Source organism: Sturnus vulgaris, chromosome Z (genome assembly GCF_052056855.1).
Source record: "Sturnus vulgaris isolate bStuVul1 chromosome Z, bStuVul1.hap1, whole genome shotgun sequence".
In the NCBI taxonomy this organism is placed as follows: Eukaryota; Metazoa; Chordata; class Aves; order Passeriformes; family Sturnidae; genus Sturnus; species Sturnus vulgaris.
Window position 1 is genome coordinate 23,917,855 of NC_142283.1, and position 20,295 is coordinate 23,938,149.

A 20,295-nucleotide genomic window follows, 5' to 3' on the forward strand; every position below is an offset into this window, starting at 1 on the left:
TGACCGGGCCCCTCTGACCGGCTTGGCCTGCGCCTGGCCCCGGCCTCGCCCCCCGCCCCGCCCCGCCCCGCCCCGCCCCGCCCCGCCCCTCCCCGCCCATCCCCGCCCCGCCCCGCCCCTCCCCGCCCATCCCCGCCCCTCCTGGCCCTGGCCCTGGGCCCCTGACCGGGCCCCCCTTGGCCCCGCCCCGCTGGCCGCGCCCCCGCCCCGCCCCGCCCCGCTGGCCGCGCCCCCCTGACCGGCTCGGCCTGGGCCTGGCCCCGGCCTCGCCCCTCGCCCCGCCCCGCCTGGTTTGACCAGGCTCCCCTGACCCCACAAGGCCGGCACAGCGGAGCGGGCCTCTCCCGCCCCGCAAGGGCAGCCCAGCCCAGCCCGTGTGCTGCCCGAAACCAACCCACACTCTGCTTCTTTTCGAGAAGGGACGACTGAGATTGGACCTCATCAATGACTATGAGTATATGAATGGAGGGTGGCAAGAGGACAGAGTCAGGCTTTTCTCAGTGGTGCCAAGCAGCAGGCAGAAACTGGTGAAGGAAAAGTTCCACTTAAGCATGAGGAAAAATTTACTGTGCGAGTGCCTAAACACTGGAACAGGTTGCCCAGAGAGAGTGTGGAGTCTCTCTCACTGGAGATACTCAACAACCATCTGGGTGCAAATCTGTGCCATGTGCCCTGGGATGACCCCACTTAAACAGTCGGTTTGAACCAGATGATCCACTGTGCTCCCTTCCAATGCAATCCATTCAGTGATTCTGAGTGATTCCATATGCCCTTCAAGAATTGCAGGGGCAGAGGACTCCTCAAGTCAGGTGTTTCTAATTCCTGCAGAAAATAAGAGCAGGAGGCATCAAAACAAGAGAAAAAAAACTGTAGTTCTCCTTATGCAACAAATAGTAATACATAGGAGTATGCACAATTTTTTCCATTCTCCAATACCATGCTTGAATCTCAGTTAAAAATCTCAATGTCTTTGGCTTCTGAGCCAGCCACTTTATCTACACATCAGTGTTTGTGAAGTTACAACATTTTTCTTTCCCATATGCAGGACTAATGCGCTTATTTGATATACACTCACCTTGCAAAACTGGAACTGATTTCTATCCCATATTTTTACTGTAATTACACTTCAGTGGCTTTAGAAATTTAGATGACACACTGTGATCATGAAATATTGTTTGTTTTCAGGAATGCAATATTTTTTGAATAATCAAACCAATGAGGAATAAACCCTGATACTAAGATCTAAATGTCTCAGCACATACTTAGAGGATGGAAGAGAAATGCCACTGCTCACAAGAATGCTATTATTTATTTTTTGGTTTTCCACAGCTGCACACTTTTTCTTAATGTGAAGTGCATTAACTATAAATTATAATTTGCTCTGTAAGAAATGGTTGTTCAAGTAATTTTGTCAAATGAAAAATATTTTTGGATTATGTAAACAGATTAGCTGTAAAGAATAGTCTTGGCAAGGTTCAAGAGCTGGCTTTGCCTTTGGCTTTGCTGCGGCCAAGATCAAATTGTCTCTTTTACTTGGAAAATGTATTTGGATACTATAAAACTTATATCCAAAAGGTATCAATGTTTTCTTTGTGCAGACCACCGTTTTTGTCCTTATATATCTTTACCTGATCAAACAGGTGTTTCACAACCACATATCTGCAACCCACGCATTGTGTTCTAGGAAAAAAGTGGGACACTCAAATGTTCAGGGCAGTAGCTGAGGCATGGGAACTGAGTTTCAGTTCCACAGTCTCTTCTCATCATCATAAGCAGGCAGTTCCTCTAGCAACAACTGCACACAGCTATTGCTGCAGTAGCTACTGGTTGAGACACAGAGAAAATATGAAACCCTGGCACTGTGCCTGACTTGGCTCTGTTCACATTTTTCGGTCTAGAGCATCCAAGCAGATGAAAATATCACTGTCATAGGTCGTGCCAAAGTCCTTTCCAGAGGGACCTGGGGCCAGCTGCTCTGCAAGTAGCCAGTGATCATCATGCAGGGCTAACCGTGTGAGTCATTGTTATTAACCATCAACTGCACTGAAGATGTGCCTAGACCTACATTCAACCTTAGTGTGGGGCCCAAGCTTTTTTCCTTCGCGCTGTGTCTAGTCCAGGTCCACATCGAAATCCAGGTATGTCTTCAGAAGCTGGAAGCACAACAGGGGTATGAATTAAGGCCATTGTCTGAAATAAAGAACTGACACAATCTGTGCTCTGTCCCACAGTTGCAGAGCAAGGCTAATCACAGGGGAGTTTGCCAGATAGAAAATCATTGTGCAACAGCCAGATACATGGAGGTGGGAGTGGGAGGAGAAGCCCCATATCACACTATAGTATGTAGGTTTTTTCTATTTGTTCTACATGGGCATTCTGAGCTTGATATTTTTAATCTTTATTAGTCAGAGTTTTAGAGAGAAATTATCTGTCTATAGTAAACTTACTTTGATTTGTGATCATCATGACAATTTGCATTCTCCGTGACTTAGATGAATTGTATCCACCACTGAGAGCAAATCTTGAAATCTGTGTTATTTAAAACTAGTCATTAAACATTATTCTCCCATAAGGTTATAAATGTTCACTTCAAACAAAGCTTTCAAACAGATATTTAAAGATTAATTTCAGTGATGCTTGTGAAAGTTGCTAAAAATATGTCCTCATCTTGTCCATCAAAGTTTCCTTCTTTTAAGACGTGATCAGCTCAGCATTGTCACAGGAGCTCTTGGCTCCCGCTTAGGCAAAGAAACATTGTAGTCGAAGGGGCTTGGAAAGGGAGGTAGTTCGACAATATCCCAGTTGTGAAAAAGATTTTGATCCTATGAAACTGTGCACTTGTGTTCTGGATTCACCACAGAGCTCTTCCAATGTAGTTCTTCCTTGCTCTGTGCTTCATTTTCTCATCTGTAGGAAAAGGTGCAAGTTCCTTTCATCTTCAAAGCAATATTCAAGGAGCATTACCTGGACACAATGCGGCTGGAGGCCAAACGTCCATGTTCAGGAGGTCCCAGATCTTTTACACTTTTGTGAAGACAGAACAGCTTCAACACAGTACAAGCAATTCAAACAATGGAAGTTGAGAGGAAAAGGAGGAAAGCTTCCAAAAACATTCTTAAAATTTTACTTCCTTTCACATATTTTTGCAGCATGACAGAGCCTTGCCTCAGAGCAGCAGGCTCCTCAGTACTGTTCACATGACTGTTATTTCAGTTAATTTTCAGAAGGAACGGTATCTTTTTCTCAGTGGTAGTACATAAGGAATTCAAAGAACCATAGTGATTCATGCTCTCAAAATAGTCAAACCTACAGGGGGGAAAGCAAATAACAAAATGTCTCTCTTGACCTGAAGTATTTCAAATCAGTGCTTTTCACTTCTGTAGTTTGTCAGCTACTCATATTTTAAAGTTTCCTGTTTACACCTCACTGAAAGTGATAATTGCCAGGTATGACTTCAATCCTAAGAAATAGGTGTATTGTTGTATAGCCCATAAAAACATAAAATGGTTTGAGGTATTTGGAAACAAGAACAAACCCACCAAGGTATCTTGTCATGTACATAATGCAACAAGGAATTTAGCATGCTCAAAATCAGACTTTGCATATTTAGCTCCAAGTGACAATGCGATGGGCAACATTATACTATCTGGCAACAATCAGCCATGACTTGATAAAAGAAGTGGTCGAAGATCACTGAATCTGAAGCTGAAAAGAAAGTTGTTTCAGCACCAATCTCTGAACTCTGGCTTCTCCCCTTTCCATGTTGTCCATACACTGATAACCAGAGAGTTGCAGTTATTCCATGTGAAATAAAAGCATCCTTGGGTGCAGCTTGATGACCTATACCATAAAAAGTTCCTTTACCTTTTATATAGCCTTTTCCACCTGCAGAAAGCAGTGATCATAATTAGAAGCATTTCATCACTAAGGAAATGGAAGTCCAGAGAAGTTGCTTCACACACTAATGAGGGAAATCCCCTTGGACTTAAGTTTCATTCTGATATTTAGCCCTCAGACCTTGCTACTGTATCATTATCAGTGTCCCATTGTGTTACAGCTCTGGAGTTCTCATATAGACTGCAACTGTACTAAAATCACTTTCTTCTTTGCAAATAACAGGCTCTTAGTAATATAAACACGACTAGCAGACCCACCTTGCACACACTTGGCTTATCACGGGAGTTGCATGTATCTTTACACTGATGGGTGGAATAAATGGTGATCAACAATGTATTTTACTCAGTGTGGCTGCCTGTCCCCAGTTGGCCTCTGCCAGGGATCAATACTGAGCTCCAACTGTTCAACATCTTCATAAACGATCTGGATGATGGGATTGAAAGCACCTTCTCTAACTTGTCTTAGAGACAAACCCTAACAGGCTGAAGGGTTGGGCAAGAAAGACCAGAGTGAAAAGTCCTGCATCTGGAAGATAACCAAAGAACCCAGGACAGGCTAGGATATGTGTGGTGGGGGAACAGCCTTGCTGAAAGTGACCAGAGCATCCTGACAGACAAGCCAGAACATGATTCAGCTGAGCACTGCAGCCACAGCAATGGCAAAAGGTTAGAGACCCTGCTCCATGAGGAAAGACTGAAGGAGTTAGGTCTCTTCGCCAGGGAGAAGATAAAGCTTAGAAGGGACCCAATCAAATTATTTGAGTACTTCTGGGGCATCTACAAAGATGATGGAGGCTCTCTTCACAAAGTGCTATATGCAGAAGACACAGGGCAGTGATACAAGTTGCACTGGGTGAGGTTTCATCTTACCTTAGAAAGACATTTCTTACAATAAGAACAATCAGTGGAATAACCTCCCTAGGGACTTGGTGGAGTTCCCATTGCTGGTGGCTTTCAAGGTGCAATCAGATAAGGTGCTGAATAATCTATTGTAGGTTCCCTTTCCCACAAAAGGATTTTCCAAAGTCCGTTCCATGATTTTCTGGCATATGTGGGGTGTGTTGTTCTAAATTCCAATATATGAGCAATGGAGGGAAGGACAAGGAGAGACGTAAAAGAATTTAGAACAGACTTGAAAAATTCTGATTGATTTGAGGTACATGTTGAATGATGCTGAGAAGTAGGCCACAAGGCGGGGGGGCGGGGGGAACGGCAGCTTTTATATATATATGTGGATCTTTGAACAACTTTATTATCATCACAGGGCAAGACAGTTCATATTAAGTAAGCATCCCAGAAAGAGTTTACTTATTTTCATGTTACCACATGAAGAAAAACAAAACAAAACAAAATACAAAAACAAAAACAAAGACAAAACAAAACAAAACAAAGCAACTAAAACCACAAAAATTCCCCCAAAAAACCGAAACAAGCCCCACAAAAAAACAAAGCCCCCTGAAACCCTCCAAAAAACCCAAAACCAAAAATCCCCAAACAAAGAACAAAAATAAACCAAAAAAATGCAAAAAACAAAGAAACAAAAAAGCCAAAACCCCAAACCAAACAAACAAAAAACCAACCAACCAAAAAAAAAAAAAAAAAACAAAACTAAACTAAAATAAATCAAAACAAAAAAACCCCACAAAAACAAAAATCACCAGATCATTAATTACTTGGAAATGTGGGACTTTAAAAACAACAGGAAAAAAACCCCATATGTGTAAAGAGGCTTACCTGGAAGTTCAAACAGCCAGAGAGAATCCAGCTTTTGTTCTGCTAATGGTGCTGAGGCCATGAGCTACACATTACATCTAGCTGTTACTTAGCAGTTGAGGATAGGAAACAACAGGCCAATCACATTGAACATTTTTCCCAGGATGATAACTTGTGTGTCTTCTTCTGTAGTGTTTATGATAAATTATGAAGGGAGTTAAAGAAATGGGTGTTTGTGTAGTCATCATAACAATTTTTGCAAAGGTTTCTCTCAAGTGTAACTTAGCAGCTAATGTCTATGTGGGTGGTAAAGTTGCTGTGAAAATAGCCTCCCCACTGGGTATGTAATTATTCAGTGCTTTGCAGATTTGCATTTCTTGGCCTTTCAGTAGCATTGTGTGATGAGAAGGGTTGGCTGTGCAGCTGATACAAGCATTAGGCAGAGTTCTCTGTGATACACATAGAAAATAGCTATAAGGACATTAAGAAATGCAAAACAAACAAACAAAAGATCATCCAAATATTAGTTAACATGAATCTGGATTTCATTATGACAACTTGCATATTAGAATAACAGGGGTGAGAGAGTTAGGGAAGAGAATTTACAAAAATGAAATTAGCAGATATTTGAGAATACCTGTGTGCTATAGAGGCATCTTATCTTGGAGATACATATTTAAGTTCAAATCCAGGAATATGTCCAGATAGCAAAAAAAAAAAAATAAAAAAATAAAAAAATCAAAGCCTACAACCTCTGGATACTTGGCACAAGATCAAAAGAGAAAGGAATTCAAGAGCTCAAATTCCCTGTGAAACTCCACAGGTTTTGAAGGGCAAAATCTCCTTCCCAGGAAACGTGGCTCAGCAGCTATCAACACTCCCTCCTTCTGGATAACATTCCCATGAATATTACAGACCTGTAGGGGCAGAATAGGGCACGTCCGAAAGGGCTTTAGGCTTATTGGTATGGAGTAGTTCAGTGTTAATTCTTAATTCCAACTTAGAAAAAACTCCGCCTGTCTTGTTAGAGAGGAGTTGTATTTGATCCAGTCAACATCCTTTGACCAAATGAACCTAGAAAGCCTAGTCTCATGTATAAGTACAGTGGTTAGTGATCTTTCTAGGCTGAGAAAAGTATTGCCAGGACTCAACTTTTTTTCCTAAATGGAGGAAAATTATTTAACCCTCATTTTTAAAGCTGTTCAGTTGTGCAGTACTTTCTTCTTCTAATATACATAACCTCAAAAAGAAAATACTTCTGTACAGTTGTATCAGTCAAAGACATTTTTCATTCTCATGCTCAGCAAGATATGAGGATTAACTAGCATTTCATGGCAACTCGGAAGTCCCTTAAGATCGATGCCTACAGAGAGCTGAAAACACCCAGGGACCACTCAAACACATTGTAAATATGACATTACCTTGATCAATGTATTCTACATTATTGGTTACTGTATAATGAAGTCGACTAAGTAGAAACTGTCTGCCACTCAATTTTACACACAGTGTCAGTCTATTCAATTTTAACTACTGCAGCTGTAACACACCTTCAATTTGGAATTCTAAGGAAGTCAGGAGGCAGTCTTAATGGATCAGTGCTTAAATTATATAAGAGTTGAGAAGCCTGAACTTCCTAGGGAGACCTGTGAAGCAGACTGCCAAAATCAATCAGATCTGTGAGAAGTCAGGCTTGAAGGCAAGGCCCAGTGTGTGGCAGGGACATTTTGATATCTGATGGGAGCAGTTGCATGCTCTGTCTTGGACTGTCACTTTCTCCTCTTGATGCCTATATAAATTAGGTCAAAGTTACAAGGTGCTTATACAGCTTGAGTTATAAGATATCAATAAAGATAAGATATTTTATATATCTTTATATACATATATATATATAAGATAAATCACTCTGATTTATCTATATAACCTGATATCAATATAACCTAAATCAAAGTCTTTTATACCTATATAACCAGAACGATAAGTTTCTATACCTATATAACCTGATATAAATAACTTTCTATACAATGTAATGGCTAGTATATAGTTAACAAGTTGCTTAATGCTAAAAAAAAAAAAAGACTCACCAGGTGGATAGCTTTAGAGACAGATAAATATAGTACTAATGAGAAATTGGCAAATGTAAAGCCAATTAGCCACAAAATAAAGAATTTAGGATGGTTAGGACCAGACAGACCAAGGAACATTGTAACCACACATGCTCCAAAGGCAAAGTTGCAAAGTTCAGATGTGAAGAAGACCTTGGAAACCTTCATGAAATACTGCCGACGACCCCTGAATTTGGGGAGTCACAAGAACAGTGCAAAAGAACTATTTATAACCATGAGATCATACTATGTAAACTAGTTCCAGCACATATATGATGATGTTATAGTAACATAATAACATTTACTGTATAAATACTCCACAGCACTTGACAAAGGTGGGTGAGTTAGGTGGAGACAGCCCCCTCACTATCAGCGCTGCAATACAAAAATACCTGCTCTATAGATGATACCTCTAAGTTTAAGTTTTCTGTTCTGTTCTGCTTGGATGTGCTTTTCCGTTTTGCTTGGGTGATGAAGACAAAACAGTCCGATTCTACCTAGGGACTCAAGGACAGTATCTTTAAACTTCAAGCCCTAAGCATAAACAACGTGAAAAGAGGAGGGCAGACACACAAGCAAGCAAGGAGGATGAAACTTCCCTATTTGAGACTATTAATTGGACAGTTGACTCCTGCATGCAAATAGACTGAAACCTATAAAGGTGTGAGAACTCGTGGCCCTTCTTTCCTTCCATCTTGGAGCCATCCGGGCAGGGGCCACGAGTATGGCACTTGTATTGCTGGGCTGTGGCTTTTGTAGGCCTTTCGTGGGCCTCACAATAAATACCCATTTGTTCCCCTTAACTCTGTGTGTAGCCTCTGTTCCAGCTCCTGAAGGCATCATAGACACCTGTCTATGGGGATTTATTCCCGGCCTATCTTTCGGGCATCACTCTCCTGCAACCTCATCTCCAGCCTACAGTGCTGGCGAGCAGGCTCGGGAGCACGGCTGATGGATATTTTGCCATCTGGTGGCAGTTCACAGGGGAAAGACTAACACTCACTGTCCCGGAGGAGCATAACCAGATAAAACAGATGAGTGTGGTGGTAGTAACTGCAAAATGGTTTTCAGAAGGTTCGCAGCAGCACAGAACCACCCTATCCTTGCAGAGATCATTATCTACCCACCTGCATCTCTTGCATGTTTTCTGCATGCCCGTGGTGGCACCTGAAATGAAAACAGAGTAGCTCACCAGATGTATTTCTAGAATGCTGTGTCTAGTGGGGGATATGTGAAAAAAAAATTAAAAGAAGGAAGAAGGAAGACGGAAGAAGGAAGAAGGAGGGAGGAGAGAGGAGAGAGGAGAGAGGAGAGAGGAGAGAGGAGAGAGGAGAGAGGAGAGAGGAGAGAGGAGAGAGGAGAGAGGAGAGAGGAGAGAGGAGAGAGGGGAAAGGGAAAGGGAAAGCGAAAGGGAAAGGGAAAGGGAAAGGGAAAGGGAAAGGGAAAGGGAAAGGGAAAGGGAAAGGGAAAGGGAAAGGGAAAGGGAAAGGGAAAGGGAAAGAAGAGCCCACCCAAACCCCAAATTGACAGGTTTGACTCTTCTGCTGCCTTCCTCCCTCAGAGATGCTGTCACTGCCATGCCTGAGAGGGCCTCCTCCCCAGTCCATGGGATCCTGCTCCCAGCATGTGTCCAGGTTCCCCTGTGCAAGGCACTCCATGGTGCTGCTTCTGACCTTGTCATGATTAGGTATGGGGTAAGACAGCATTCACATCTCCACAGGGATCTGAGATTTGCTGTGGTGGGATATCAGTCTCCACGAAGGGACATCAGGTATGAGTCTCACTGGCAATGGCCCTGGTGTGCCCCTGCTGTGTCATACATGTTTGTGTCGTGGAGCAGCAGAGAGGAGTGGTGTCACATCTGGTGCCAGAGTAAGCCAGGGAGGGGGATGGGCTGGCTTCCCCCTAAGAACTGCAGGTCACAGTGCCAACAGCTTGGGCAGTGCCAGTGCAAGGGTACCAGAGCAAAGATCCTCTATGCTCTCCCCACAGAAAGCTGCCATTGGGCAGAAACGCTTTGTAGTGAGGAATTCCAAAGGAATCCTCTGAGAAACCTTAAAATTATGTATTCTCCAGTGTAATTAATTCTTCATCTTCTTCATTTTTCAGAAATGTTCAGCATAAAATATGGTACATATTCTTTTCATGGGGAATCAAACTGTTATGAATGATGTTCCATTTTTCCAATTTATCAAGCAACAAGATCAAATTTAATAGTAAGTTTTTAATAGTAACAAAATGAATACAATCAAAGTATTGGAGATGACAATTAAGTATTGGAGATGAATACAATCAAAGTGCATATATTTAAGAATATACAAAATTTGGCAGTAAGTAATTTAGTATACTTGAGGTTCGTATAAAGCATAAGCAAAACCGACCGGGGAGGGACCCCCCTCTGACCGGGGATACGGGGAGTGGCTCGCCATTCCTCACGTACCAAAACATCCAGGCTAACAATCCCACTTATATACTGGAGGCTACAGAAGTTTCTAGAAAACTCCTCCTAGTTTCTATTCCTAAAATCTACGTCACTGTGTGTACAGCTCATGCTCTACTAATGGGTTAGGGGGTCTCTCATCCTTTTGAGGGTCTTATTTCCAATGAAGGCTCATCGTCTTCCTCAGTGACCGAGGTGTGACCCGCAGGTAGCGCAGGCGCCCTGTGTGACTGAGCAGATGTTTTCCATAACAAGACTTTAATTGAGTCCCATGCTTGGAATCATCCCATTTTGGCCCATTTCAAGGTCGAAACTTTCTATTTCTAGATGCTGCTTGTCAGACCTACGTCCTTCTACTATTCTTGTTTGACTTTCTTCCAACCTCCTTCTTCGACTCCCAACATCTGGAAGATGTCCTTTGCCCTGTCTCACCCATCTCCCCCCTCACTCTGTAAGAATTGTCTTCTATTGATCTAAATACAATTTTGTTAATATAGTTACAATTTAATTAGCACGAATCAAATTTATCACAAAACCAACAGGATCTGTTGGCAAGCCTCTTTGGCACTGTTATTTCAAATGGTGGTCTCTCTGGATGCTCAAGGAAGGATGACCTGGAGGAAGGCAGCTGACCAGAGAACACTGTTTGTGCTCCTTGATCAAGGATTTGCATCAACATGATCTTGTTGGCAGAAGAATGTTCTTCAGGTTGAGACCGCTACTTTCCAGAAAGAATATGAGGCATATTTCCTCCATGGGAGAACCTTCATTATCTAAAAGAGTAGTATGTGTTTTCTTATGCATAAATGAGATATTGAACATGACAGACACAGAAGATTTGCAACTAGAAAAGTATTTCTCACTGAGTAGTCAAAAAGCTGCTTATTTACAGCCTTCTAGAGTATGAATGATCTGTGTGCATGGTCTGTGAACACACTGGGTCATAGTAAGATATGTGAGCATACAGAGATTTAATAATCAACTGTTTTGTGGCTTGCATTTCTTTATCTGCAAAGAGGATCCTGAATGACATGGATTCCTCTTCTTGAAACTAGAGCTGGAAGAAGACTTGTCATGAAAAGCAGATTTCATATTTGCTATAGAGGATTACTGCTATTCACAGGATCTAGTTTGTTTTAGCCTTTCTGACGCTGATAACAAAAGATACATATGCATGTACTGCAGATGGAAATGTATATGGAAGCAATCGAGGTCTTGGAAGTCTGCTCAAATATTGTGCTAGGGACTGAAAAGGAAATATCATCTTCTTTGGAAACTTGCTTTTGTGGAGAAAGAAGGGAAAGCTAGCTGGTAGATGCTCACAATACTGTATAGGAAAGGATGATGTTTCTCGGTGACAGACTCATTACCTGAACCAGTTCTCCTTCTCCCCCATATTGAGTCAATTAACCATACAGAAGAGAAGACATCTGATTTCTTAGATGCCATTAATTCTTTCTTCAGTGTGCAAAAAATTGCAAATGTTTTCTTTTTCTTTGGCACAAGACTCTTTCATTTCTCTGAATGAGTTTGCTTTGATTCTTTGCTCTTCTTCACAGAAGCTTCAGTTTTCTCTCCCGGACGCTGGTTATGTTGCCAAGAGAGGGCAGCAAACAAGCACAGAAAATGCACGCCGGGCCCTATGTTAGGTCACATGGGAATATAAGAAATCATTCGGACAGGAGGTCTGTGCTTTACTATAATTACTGCCAACTGCACATAACTTGCTGTTAGCTTGTCCTTACTGCAAAAACAAGCCTCTGAACTGCACTTTTTTCTTTCTGGTTTTTTTTTTCAAATAAAATAAATAAGCCCAAACTTCTGTGAAAAGTTTGAAAATAAATCCTGTGTATGGACAAACAGCACACACTGCTCTGGGGTTGAAGGCATGAATCCCACACCTGCCTTTTTGTGGTTTTGCAGAGGACAAGATGTATGCAAGAAGTGTACAGATACACTATGTCTTTGTTTCCATGTGTAATACATATCACTGTTCATGCTGTCAGCTTCCTACTGCAGGCATCATTACACGTAACACAGGCTCTGATCTCCAATGGGAGGCGCTTTCTTTCAAATCCGTCGTTCTTTCAATATCCAGAGCCAACTCCTTCATGTGTACCTCTACACAACTAGATCACCATGTAGTCTTAAAGACATGCTTATTGCAGTATTTATTGAATTAATCTGGGTTGAACCTGCTTTATTAAAAAACAGAGTAACCTCATTGGTTTCAATATAGGTAATTACTTTTACTTCCAAAGGGCCTGCAGTTTTTTGACCTCTCTCTCTGGAGGCAGTTAGTTCTACTGCCCATATTTTTGAGATTACAGTAAAATACAACATTGGCAGAAGATTTTCACTTAATGACAAAAATGGCCTGACACATAGAATTGAGGTAGAAAGAGAAGGTCTGTGTGGGTTTTGTGTTACTGCAGGACCCATTAATTGGAAAACACTTGAAAACTCTATTGATAAAATGAAACTAATATTTAAGGACTGGAGCACACTGTTCTAGCACAAGGCTAGAATTGTGGGAAACACAAAGTGGTGGATGAATCCTGCCACCTGTTCTATGCTTAGATTTGAACACATTAATGCCAGCTTAACCTTGTGTACAAAAAAAGAAAAGCCTTGAGTCAGACCAAGACCTAGTTGTGGAAGACCTTGGCAGGCTTCTCAGAGCAGGAGGTGCTGAGAGAGCATCAAGACCACAGGAAGGTATTCAGACAGTACCAGACCCAGAAGGCCTCCTGTCAGAAACTTCTTTGGCTGGTGAAGGGGAAAAACAATGATCCCACCAGTGACTCTGCTGATTTCTCCTTAGCCAGGATACTGCACATGAACCTGCATTTTAAGGGGAAAGAGATTGAAAGAGTGGAGGAGAAGGACAGGGAATGGAAGTGTGGTGTCATGGCAGGCAAACACTCTTTCCTTTGTAGGCACCACTCATATGTAGAAGACCTGATTCTGCCTCGCTTGTCCTCTGTAATCAGTGCAAGAGCACTGAAGTCCGGATTAATTTAAAGGCAAGTTTATTTGTATGAATTCCCTGGAGGGTGTGAGCCTTGGGTGCACTTTCATGCTAAAGCTAAATTGGTTTGGTAGCTGCTGAAAGCAGCAGGACCCCTTCTTCTCCACTCTCCCCTGTAGAGTTTGCTCAGATCTGCAAGCAGCCTCAGCAGAATGAAAAACCCCAGCTCCTCCAATGTCTTTGCAGAAAGGGAGAAGACTCCTATAAGTTCAGCTTGAGCTGTGCGAACAATGATTAAAGAAATAAACAGGAATGAGATAGTGAAAGGCTGATCATTTGGTTTCTGCAGGTGGTGTGCCTTGCATCAACCCCCTCTGAGATAAGTCATAGTGTTGAGCAGTTGAACCAACGCTATATCTGAATGTCAGTGATTTCATTTGAGTGAGAGCACAGATCACATAGGGGATGGATAAGCTTACATCCTGCCATCTCTATGCCAACATCTTCAGCACAATAACTCCCTTTGCATCACATGAATACAAGAAGAGCTCTGCTCCCCTGGATGGACTTTCCTACTGGTGGTGGCTGATGGGTCTTTGTGGCAAGTACTTGTCCCTCTTGCAGGCCAGAGAATGCTCAGCATTGAATTCACCAGCAAAACAATCTGGGAAATATAAATACCAGGTTTTCTTTCAGCATTTCTGCTTTCTTACATTTCTGCATGTCTTTCATGCAGTCAAACAAGCTGGTTGTTCCAAGAAAAGCAAAGAATTCCTGTTTCTATCCTGTCCCAGTAGCAGTTCTTCCGGTTTTCTTCTTTCTCTGACTGCTTTTTAAAAATTATTTGTTTATTTCTTTGTTTACTTTCCTTTTTTTTTTTTTTTATGAACGGAGAAAGCAGACGTTAGTCACCATGAAAACATTTTTATTACAGAATTGCAGAATCACAGAATAAGCTTATTTGGAAAGGACTCATAAGGATCATCTAATCCAACTCCTGGCGCTGCATAGCTCCATTCCCGAGAATTATACCATGTGCCTGAGACCGTTTTCTAGCACCTCTTGAGCTCTGTCAGGCTGGTGCAGTGACCACTTTCCTGGGGAGCCTGTTCTTCTGCCCAGCCACCATCTGGGTGAAGAACATCTTCCTGATATCCAATCTATCCTCCTCTGATACAAATTCAGGCCATTCCCCCAGGTCCTGTCACTGTCAGCACAGAGCAGGGATCAGTGCCTGTCCCTCCTCTTCCCCTCCCAAGGAAGCTGTAACTGCAGTGAGGTCTCCCCTCAGGTGCCCCTTCTCCAGGCTGAACAGACCAAGTGCCCTCAGCCACTCCTCACACCTTTGGCTTCCCCTCCAAACCCTTCACCATCCTCATGGCCCTCCTTTGGACACTCTCCAACAGCTCAATGTCTTTTATTGCAGTGACTACAACTGCACACAATATGCAAGGTGAGGCTGCCCCAGTGCAGAGCAGAGTGCGATTATGTGTGTGTCCTTTTTGTAATGGGCAGAATTCAGAATTTCAGAAGTTTGCAGCAGTGATAAGACTATGGCTGTTTACTTTAAGTTTGGGATTCTGCATGCTGACAATGCAGATGGAGCCATCAACATTCAGAACCTGCTGCAGAATAAATTTTGTGCTAAATCTGGAATAATCTTTGCAGCGCCACCTTGTAATGAACCTGTCTTCAAAAACTTAAATAATATTGTGAATGGCTCAGCATGGACTATTATGCTATCGACAAAATTTTCTGAATTAATCCTGTTATGTGTTTCAGTCCTTCATCTCCCTTGTCAATGCTTTTAACTGTATAAATTACAACTCTTCTGAGGCCATTAAACAGCCTGCTACACAGAAATACTTTTGTTTTGCAGACTGTTAATGCACTGTAAGAGGATAGCCCTGGCCTTGCAAAACAAGGGGAGAAAATTTTCCATGACTCTACATACACGCAAAAGTGAGAGATACAGAGATACAGAGGGAGGAAAGGAGGAAACAGAAACTATAGCACTTGTCATGGTGGAAAACTGTTAAAGCAGACCATGTTTAGAATAAAGCAGAAGTGATATTCATTGTCATTCTTTTATGAAGGAAGGGAAACCCTTCACTTGACAAAGCTAATGGTATAGCTCTCTGTTTAGGCATGTTAAGTAAGTACTGCTGAATGCTTGCCATATACGAAGGCATGACTGTCACTGTGTCCGCTTAGAGGCACAAGATGCTGCCAAACTGTAATCTTAGCTATGTTTGGCTTTATCTTGTGAGCTCTGGCAGACATGTATTGTTTACCATAAACAATGTACAGCTTTCCACGTCTTGTAGCTGATACTGAAAAATATTAACAGAAGAGGAGCTCTTGTCATCAAAATGAAATCAAGGCATTATAAAAGGCATTCTATGAAATACCTTCTGCTTTGAGAAACAGGCCTTTCAAGGCTATTTTATTTTTGTTACATTGGAAGGTCTTTTTCTAAAAAATAAAGCCATTTCCTGTCTTTTTTTAACATCAAGAAACCTTTTCTGGGATCATTCTAACTAAACTTTGTTTGACACATTCTTTACAGGAAAATATTAGACAACAATTTTGTTGTAGAGAGTAGTGAGAGACTGTGTTTGTCTGCAATGCAATCTGAGGCAGAAAAAGGAGAACAACAGAAACAACATCCATTTTTTTTTTCATTTCATGTATTCTAGTTCTCAAGGATATTTGAACAGATTTAAGACAGTTCTTCAGTGTTCTTTTCTTCTCCTGTACTTGATAGGCCTGCTATCAGTGAGTGAGTAAGCCACCTTGCATTAGGTATTATTATTGTTTTCTATTTGTGATACGAAATGTAATTACTAAAATAGAACTGGAAACCTTTGCTTTTTCTGGTAGCAATTAAATTAAACATGATTATTTATTATTTACTGAATACTGAAAACTGCCTGTTCCAAATTTAAGGACAGTTACCTTGGAGAAATAATTAGTTCCTTGCTGAAAAAGCAGTAAAAGGGGCCTTAGTGTCTGGATCAGCATCCATAACATTTCTCATGCTGTGCAGCACCATGCTTATGGGAGGTAGCTAGTGTGCTAGCTGTGACAGTGCTTGCATGTGGTGTGATTTTTGGCACAATGCTTTTTGCTCCGACTGTTCCTTTTTTTGCAAATGAGGAGAATAACAGCTGTGTACCTCTGTCTCAAAAATTTAGACCAAGGGTCATTTATGGACACACCATGTACTTCAGCCACATGCAGTCTGTGCCCGTCTGCTGCAGGAAAGTAAGTTTGTAGAGTCAAGGGGCTGTTGGGTGGCCACAGCCCTTGCAAAGCACCCTCAGCGCAGCCAGTCTTGATGCCTGGGATGGCAGAAAGACCTGAGCAGAGTAAGAGGGTTTCTCAGTTAATCACCCCCAGTGTCCCCGAGGCTGTGAGTGGTATCTGTCAACAACAGACAGCTGCCTGCAGCATTTCAGGGTCACCATAAGCAGGGTGGGACTGGCCTCTGCTCTTCTCTGCTCTTCTCTGCTCCCTTTGCCACAGTGGGGTGGTCAGAGCCACCCAAGCTCCTTGAGAAGTGCCACAAGCACTGTGATAAAGGGTGGAGAATTTTAGCCGTGGGAGGCTTTTGGCATTCTTCTGCCAATGCTGATTCATTGAAGTGCTGTCTACAGTATTTATAACCTTTTTTATTTTTTCCTCACAGAGTAAATCTACTTTTTTTTTGTGATAGTTAAAATGGTAGATAAAAGACAACATGTCTGTAGCATACAGCCTATAAATTACATCAATGGGGAGATTATGCAAAGAAAACAGAAGGAAAAGAAAATGGGAAGATTCTAAGAGAAATATGGGTAGATGCAGCCTGTCCTGGAATCTTATGCAGATGAATGTTTACAAAAGGAAAAACAGGCTTGTTCCAAACCTCAGCAACCCAGAGACTCCTGCTCTTGGGCTCCTGACTGTTGCTTTTGCTAGTTTTTGCTAGTTATTTCTTCCACCTCCATAAAATCATTACTTCTGTGTGATCCCAGAAGGTACCAGTTGCTTTACTGGTGAGAAGCCCATATTGAAGTTAGTATCCTACTGTGTAGCTCTCAGCCAATGTCTGGCAGTTAAAGTCCTCAGGTCATTTACACTTTAATGTTATTCTCTTTCCATAGCTAATTAAAAAAAAGTGTTCCCACTAGTGTTACTGTCTGCTCATATCACTGCATAGCTCCTTCAAGAACCACACAGACAGCTCTCTTGAACACTGAGAGGCTGCAAATAAAAATAATCATCACATCTCAATGCTAAGATGCATTCTTTGTCACTACTTACCACTGTCCATCTTCCTGCCACACTTACCAGGACGCTTAGTGTGCTGACCTGCTGGCTGGCTACTGCTGCAACTCCAGCCAAATGAAGCTCCTGTTACTTGTCTGAGGCTGTACTCGCTGCTGACTGCAGCTCTGCTGTACCTCTCCCAGGCAGCTGCCTTCATGCTACGTGCAGAGTTTCCTGAGCACTGCAGCAGAATGCAGCACTCAAAAGGGTATGCAGGGATACTCTGGCAAAGACTGGAAATTTGTATCCTTCTATGAGAAAAGTCTAAGATACGAGGATTTCATCAAGCTGTGACCTGATCCTCCTCTCACAGTCATTGATGCTAGTACTGGAAAAGCAAGCTGAGCGACCCTCCCCTGTGTTTGGAATGGTAAGAGAAAGAGTTCCAGAGCTTTGACTATGAATCAAATATATAGAATTATGTCTAAAGCTGAACTACTGCTCTGCAGGAAAAGCTGAAGAAAACCGTTGCCATGACTATTGCATTTGCAAAGGAGTCTTTTATCCTGCATCTGAGAGTACTCTGCAACTAGCAGCCTCCACATTGTCTCCTCCCTCTGGAGGCTCCAAATGTTACCTTGATAACACCTGTCCCCTTTGTATCCTGGCAGGAGCTAACAAAGGGTCAGAGACGGGGAGAAACCTTATGGATGCTGAGCATCATGTGGACTTGGATGAAAGGATACTGGCCTGGGTGCCACAGGCAAGGCATGGTGGTCACCTGGTTCAACAGCAGTGTTTGAAGCAGGTACTTTATTAATGGTTGGAGATCCAAAGTGCCCAAGCAGATGTGGAAAGGTATTAGGCCAAAAGGGCTGGGCTAGCAAGGCAACACACTGGAAAAATGCTCTCTGGCATCAGTCTCAGCCTCCTCTCCCCAAAGCAGGTTAGGTGTTCAGAGATGTCCCCGAGCTTTGCTATGCTCAGCTTTTAAATGAAGACAGTGGGTTTTATGTCACAGAAGGCTACACATATTTTATTTTAAAATCTTGTAGGCATTATACAATGGAAAGCAGAGCTAACACATTCCATATATGTAACAGTTTATTTGGCTTTCTCTGCAGCTGAATATATGTGATCTTAAATTTTTCTTTGTTCTGCCTGAAGGCCTATAAGGATTTCTGCAAAAATTTGGAGACATTGTTACTGGAATAAGCCACTTTCTGGGATTTTTTTTCTCTTAAAAGTACAATCCTATTCCAAAATTTCAGGCATTCATTTTACATGTTTCTCTATCAACTTGACCTGTGGAAAATGTGAAGTCTTGCAGCTGCCACCTCACCTCACACTGTATTTATCTCTTAGAGAAAGGGCAAAGTAAAAACAGCATCTCTTCCATCTCAGAAAACCATCAATCTCATTTGGTGTAACCACTAAATAGGAGGGAAAAAAGCAGAACCCAGAGCAGAGATAAGGCAGATCTCCTCAGTTTTCACTGCTGGGGATGGTCTGCCTACACTTCCTGGCTGATAGCCAGAGTTCAGAGGTACCCAAGGTACCAAGGACAGTACCTGGGTACCTAAGGTACTAGTGGCATATATCCCATGATTTATTATTCTTAAATAAGCTAAGGCAATCTGTGGTGAACAGCTTTAATGAGGTCAGCACAGTTAGCATTAAAATCTAAGCAAACATCTCCAATCTGCTCTAACTGAATCTTCTAAGGCATGCTTGCAAGAAACCCCAGTAAAATGCATCCAGCTTGCAGAAGAAAATGGAGCAGATGCTTATACCCTGCAACAGTGAACTGGCAGCCTAGATAAGGAAAGAACTGGTTACATGAGTGTCTCTAGTAGACTAATGCAGAAATGTGAAACCCATTGTCAAAGGCAAATACCAAGAGCTTGTGGATTTTCTTCAAGCAGGCTGGTTGTCTGGACAGGAAGATGTGGGACAATGCCAAGGGGATGGCTGAGATCAACAGCAGCTCCACAAAGTGAAGAACTACTGCCAAAATGAGACCAGTCTTACCAGAAAATCACCAGACAGAGACTCCTCTGCATAAGGGAACTGAGAAACTCAGTAGCTGAACCCTGTCGTTTGAAAAAAAGCCATCAAGCCTCTGCCTCCTAATGTAGGCTTAAGCCAGGTTTGGAAATAACTTTCCTGTTAGTCCATACCCTTTCTTCAGTCAGCAATGAGAGACAGACTAACAAAAGAGTCCTTAGTCATGATTTAGTAGGAAGCTACCTCCAGAGAACTCTTAACTAAAAGGCCACACACTTGACTCTGACCAGCTGCTTATGGAAATGGTTAGAAGGCAGAAAATGAGAGCAGAACTTTCCAAAGCCTGTAAGCATGTGACAGCGTGCATGTATACTCACATACACAGCCACGTGGCCAGAAACTACTGGGAACTGGGATTCTTTCTGACAGACAGAATGGTTTCAGGATATTTATATGGCAGTGTAAAAGGTCATGGCTAGTCTGAATAGCTCGATGCCTCTTCATACTTCCAGTGACAGTTACAGCTGCAGATGATTGAAATGCAGGGATACTACAGCACTTGCATCTGAAGCCAAGGACTGAAATACTACCCGCCTGCTCCCATGCACTCAGCAGCTTCTGTGAGAGCTGCAGCGCGTGGCGTGCCGCAATCCAGACCGTTGCCTAGCACTCGTACTCTGTTTTGTTTGTTCTCGCTGATTGTGCTGGCTGGGGCCTAGGATAAATGGTGTTTTCATCCAATTACCCCATGGCACCCCTTTCTACTGTCATCTATTTGAGGAAAAGAAGCTTTACCACATGGATGTTTGCTTCCAATTCTTTTGAACTCCCTAGAGCCTTTAGAACATTCCATTAACCCAGAGTGCTCACTAGCTCTGTAGTTTTTCTCTGCAATGAATTAGCAGAGAGATC

The 20,295-nt window shown here is 42.4% G+C and overlaps 1 long non-coding RNA gene across 1 annotated transcript; it reads right to left on the bottom strand.

Moving 5' to 3' along the window:
- Positions 1-539: 539 nt before the first annotated feature.
- LOC148219745 (uncharacterized) lies at positions 540-17,917 on the bottom strand. The gene is made up of 5 exons (XR_015799351.1): positions 17,458-17,917; positions 8,839-8,878; positions 2,448-3,306; positions 2,073-2,153; positions 540-822 (listed from the first exon to the last, which is right to left on the bottom strand). It is a non-coding gene; the product is annotated as an uncharacterized LOC148219745 (long non-coding RNA).
- Positions 17,918-20,295: the final 2,378 nt, after the last annotated feature.